The following is a 6,000-nucleotide window of genomic DNA, read 5'->3' on the forward strand; positions in this document are numbered from 1 at the left end:
AAGTCGTTCGCCGGGCGGAGCAATTGGCTCGCCAGGCGAACGCATTGGGACATAACTTTGTTTATATTTCAATTTCATTTCATTTTAGGTTTTATGTGGTTGGTTTTGGGGATTTTTATGCTCCATTCCAATTTCACTCAGTTTTCTTTAGGATTAGCTTAAATAACAACTTTGAGTCTTGCATTCGGTGATTCGGAGGTAGATTCCTAATCAATCGGCGCTGACAAACCGGAAGATTTGTGGTTTTATCTCTCTTTCTCTCTATGTATTGCTTTAGGTTGGGTTTTGTATATGTATTTACTTTGAACTCATGTATATTTGTCGCCCATGGCGTTGTATAAAGCTTGCTTTACAAATCTTTGTTGATTGTTGTCTTAGATTTTTGCTCTATGCTGGGGATTTGGGTGGTTTTAGAGATAGACTTCTTGAATCCTTATCTAGGATGATTATCTGTTAGTTTCTGGATTTTAAAGATAGATTTAGATCTAACAATCCTTATGGGTGACGAAGCTTAATGCTTTTGTGTTGGTTATGTCGGTTGAGAGATCGTCGATATGATTGATATGGATGTCTGCTGTGTTGTTGAGGTGTGCTGAGAGATCGTCTCCGAGATGATATATTAGTTCTCTCTACTTTGGGTTAAAAATGACTTAGGGTGTGAGCGATGCCGGATGACATTGACGCGATGTCATATGTTCCTCCATAGGACATCTTGCTCGACATGTTTCTCCAATTGATAGAACATCTTGTTCAACATGTGTTCTCCATAAGTTAGTTGTACCAAACACAATGTCATTCATAAAATTATAGACTTAATAGATTCACTGAACATGCTCAGAGGATTGACACCGTGGATTGAGGTCGAAAGGAGACGCCTCGGTAGGAGACAAATCGTCGGGGCTAAACTCTTCCTTATAACCAAGTTCGTGGAACCAATAGCATATTTCCTCATTCATTTCCACCTCGTTCGTAGAAAGAAAACCCAACTTGGTACGATTTGAGTGGGCATCGCGGTTAAATTGAAGGGAAGACTGACACTTTGGGAAAGAGAACCCAATGTATTACTCTAGGTGTGTCATATTTAGAAAATATGTTCTTGACTAAAAATTTGGTCACAACCTTAGCATCATTAGTGGTTGTTGTTAGTGTCTTAATCCATTTAGAAACATAGTCAACGACAACTAAAATGTACAGATTTTCAAAAGATTGAGGGAATGACCCCATGAAGTCTATGCCCCACACATAAAAAATTTCAATTTCAAGGATATTATGAAACAAATGACATTGAAAATTCACTTAATACAATAAAGCTACAAAAATATTAAATAACAAAAAAAGACTGACTGAACTTTAATAGATATTAATAACGAAATCAAAATAAAACTACCCAGTACAAATTAAATATTATATGAATTCATCAATTTTGGATAATAACTCTTCATAAGTTTTGAATTAAGTGCTTTTCTTCATCAATCTAAAAAAATTTCATTATCATTAGAGGTTTATTGCAACCTGTCATAAATATCATTAGAGAAAACCATAGTCATTTTAGTAAACAGACAAAAAATTATGTAGACATACAAATATGTTTTCACATTGCAATTCAAGTTTCAATATATTTCTCCACATATAGAGATTTATTCTAGAAAATGGTATATTATACAAAGCCTAATATGATGATGACTAACAAGTTGAATGAATAAAATCAATTTAAAGCAAGAAAATTCTCAAATTAAACATTGCTTAAACAAATAATATCTGAAAAACATCGGTACAGTTTAATCTTAAACAAATAATACTTGAAAAATAATGCATACACTGATCCAGCAACTCTAGAAAACATCAGTAAATTATTCCCAAAGTGACCATAGGAGAAACTAAATGCATAGAAAGAGTGGATAAATCACGTTACGAAAAAGCAAATCTTGGAACACGAGCATCTTCAACAAAATATATCATAGAATTATGGTATGCATAATAGTAACAAATACACTTGGCCACAAGTAAAACCACAAATAGACCAAACAAAATACAATGTTTCAACAAGTTCCCATGATTTTTTAGAAATCTGACCCCAAATATTATTGGAAAGAATGCAAATTGGTGAATATAAATAAATAAAACTTTGCTTACCATGAAATCCTAATAACACTATTACATTTTTACCATTGATTTTTGAAATTTCTGGTAGCATAACACATAGTAATATTGACGTATTTACATCAGAGCAATGTCAAGACAAATGTTACGACATCTGTCTCCAAACTGGATAGATTCATCAAATTGTATTTGATACTGAAAGTAAATAATAAAATGATAAATAACACAAAAGATTGTTAACTCAATTCAGTGCAAACAACACCTAATATGAGGGCTACCAAACCAGGAGGAAGTCCACTATCAGCAGTATTAGTTCAAAGCTAAACACCCTAGTTTACAATTTCTCACCTAATCACTACCCAACGCTACTTCTGCCTAGAAGTCAACATCTAAACCTGAGAAATCACCATCCCACTTCCAATCACCGCAATGATAATACAGCCACACACATTGTGACCAAGGGAACCTAAAATAAAAAGATCACACTTTCCAATCAAGAACTTAGTTTTGCACCCTAAATAAGAACAATACTTGATCATGCTTAAAAGCTTTGATAAAGAATAAAACTCAACTCTCATGCTCAAAAGCTTAAAGAGTGAGGACAAAAACTCAACTCGTTACCTAAAGGCTTTTGAGTAGGAATAAACAGCTTGACAAATAGTCAAGTAACACATAGTCTACCACAAGTATCGGAAGATACAAGGGTGACAAAGCACCTAAACGAGAGACTCTTAAACTTGTAACTTTTTGGTTCCCCTAATTTATAAATTTTGAAAAGTTCAAATTACATTAGGCCAAATATTCTCTTTAAATACACCTCTACAGTCCATGGGCTTCGAAATCTGCATCCATATATTTCTTGATCCATAAGCTGATTGATGTATCAATTGTGTAGATAAATCTCCTTAAATCTTGGAACACAAATATCAAGTTTCCTAAATTGTCTTAGCATCCAATTTTGCCCACCTGTACAATTGGAGATACAAAAGATTGTTGCAGATTAAATCATCTTGACATGCGAAATAAGTTGAGATATATCCAAAAGGAATATCACAGAATCAAATCAAATCTGTCAAGATTTAAAAACAATATGTGTTAATGTTCTGGTATAACATGTGACAACATCTGTCAGGACATCTATCACGAGTAACATGTAAGAACATCTGTAGTAAACCATGTTTTAACAAAATTGTGTCAATCCTAAAACTATGGTACTAACAATATTATTCTTTTAATAAGCATATAGATGGCAACTAAAGTCAATTTTCTCCTGCCATGCTATCTTTCATTTTTCGGATTCACACAATTAATAATAGATCTTTTGGTTAAAAAAATTAATAAACTACAAAATACAACAATCAATTCATTAACTAAAATACAAGAATTTGAAATAACTTAAAATTTTTCCAAACATAATGAAGAAAGATAAAAACACCAAAACTTGTATTCTTCAAAACAGGGACAACAAGTTGGAAACCTTGACAAAAAAATTAAAAAAATAAACAATAACCCTTACCTTTTCAAACAGGAAAATGAATAATGTTTATTTATTAACTTGAAACAATAAGAACAATTTATTAGAAAAATCAAAACTAAATAAATTTTTTGAAACCTAAATCAAAGCACCTTAAACCATTAAAACACAATCAAAATTCTAACCATAAACCAAAGCACCTTAAATCATTAAAACACTAACTAAAGAGATATATGTAGATTTATGTCTAGTGATGATAATAGATATAAAAAATTTGCGAGAGTGGTGGATGGTGATGGATGGCGTCAATGGATGTGATGGTGAAGGACCGTAGGTGAATAAGAAGTGAAGGTGAAAGATTTTTTTAGGCGAGGTGAATATGGAAGAAGGAAGGAAAGACGAAAGAATGAGTGGTTAGCGGCTGTATTTGTGTGTGAGACACTGAGGGACCATGTTAGGGTATTGGTAAACTAGAATATAAAACGATAGAGTTTTGGCTACCCGGATGGGTAGGGTACATGCGGTTCAAATTCCTCTAATCAGAACTACCTATGATAATCCGGCTCAAATCGATTTTGTAACACGGTGAACCGATAACCCATTATAAGTCGCCCAAAGTTCTTTTTTTTCCTTCCAGTTTTTGCTGTTTGGACTAGGCCTCGGTTTCTTGTCTAGCCCTACTCATTACATATCACAATTTTACTTTTATCCTCTGCATTTAGATTTTATGACTACTTATGTTATATATAATCATTTATTAATCAACTAATTATTGTTTTTGTAACAAAGTGCTCTATGTCAATTTTCTTTTATATTGGAAGCAACACAAATCATCATTTGAATTTTAAAGCTGTTAACTCAAACGTCATTTGTTGCTCTATTTTAGTTGGCATTTTTTGTTTGTTTTATTTTTGAAAAAAATCTACAAATTACAAATGATTTAGGCCATTAATTACACTATTATTAATTAAGTGGGTGTTCAATTCAGGGATATGCTTGGTGTAGGTTAGCTTGGTTGCCACATGACTGTATGTGAAGAGTGTAGTGCAATAGTTTGCCTGGAAGTTTTGGGCATGATTTAAAGGTGTAGACTATTTGAATTGATCTGAATAGTGCAATCAGATGCAAGCTGATCGATAACTCCATAAACTAATTATGCAGTATGGTGTGCGGTTTATTTGTGTAGGGAGTTTCTTGGTGTTTGTATTGTTGGCCATTAAATTTTTGTTGCAGTGCTGATGTTCATTGTTGGTGTAGACAAATTATGGTGGATAATATCATTTATTCTCATTATTTCAATAGTTATAAGAGGTTGGAAGTGTAAAACTTTATTGCATTTTACAATGTTTGTTTGATATATCTTTTTTGGCTTTTTTTAGACTTTTTTTGATCTAACGATTCATCTTTATTTGTAAGAGTTGGAGTGTCCCTTGTACTTCCCTAATCAATAATATTATTGGCTTCTTGCTAATAAAAATAAGTGGGTGTTTTCTCATTCTTAATGTTTCAAAAGTAATTAGTATTTTTGAGAATAATACATTATTTAGCCACATTTTATTCTCTTTTAGAAAACATAAATTTTTGTTAATCGTCTTTATGATGTTATATAAAATTAAACAATAATAACATACAAAATAAGTTAAAACATATTTTTCTCATCCATCTCTTTACTTAACACATATTTTTTTTTTATCTTATATCACATTATTTAATTAAAATCAACGAATGACTCAAAATTACATGTTTAACTTAAAATACGCATAATGTATTATGGTAGTGTGCAATATATATTATAACGAGCGAGTTAAATGAATGCATATGCAATTAAAAATATGAGAGATATGCGCGAAATGACTACTTCATTCTCAATTTATAATAAAGCGATGGAAAATATCGCGCGTGAGTTGTAAACAATTTTTATACTTAATTTTATTATTATTATTATTATAGTAGGGTTACAATTTTAGAAAAAATGAAGCGACTATTGCATGTGCAAATATGTAAACGTAAACTTTGCATGGAGCGCTTTGGCCGACTTTAGCGGTAGTAATACTATTTATTCAATCAATGCCCCATTTGAAACACACAATTTATTTGAAAATTAAGTTTAATTTTTTACCACTTCACGTTAATCATTGCCAGAACGAAACATATAATTTCAATTTGTTATATAACTTACAAAATAGGGTAAATTATTTTTTTTTTTTATAAAATATATAATTTGATATTTCACATCTAAAATATATATTTTTTTGACTGTTTGAATACATCTAACATCTAAATCTTTTTATTATTGATTATTCTCATTTTTACTAGATATTTAATATTCGTGATAGGATAAAAAAACCAGATCATTATTATTACAATATATACTTTATCCATATTACTATTTTGTTTTGTTACAAGTGATATGAATGTGATCATTC

This window comes from Vicia villosa, linkage group LG3, assembly GCF_029867415.1.
Source record: "Vicia villosa cultivar HV-30 ecotype Madison, WI linkage group LG3, Vvil1.0, whole genome shotgun sequence".
In the NCBI taxonomy this organism is placed as follows: Eukaryota; Viridiplantae; Streptophyta; class Magnoliopsida; order Fabales; family Fabaceae; genus Vicia; species Vicia villosa.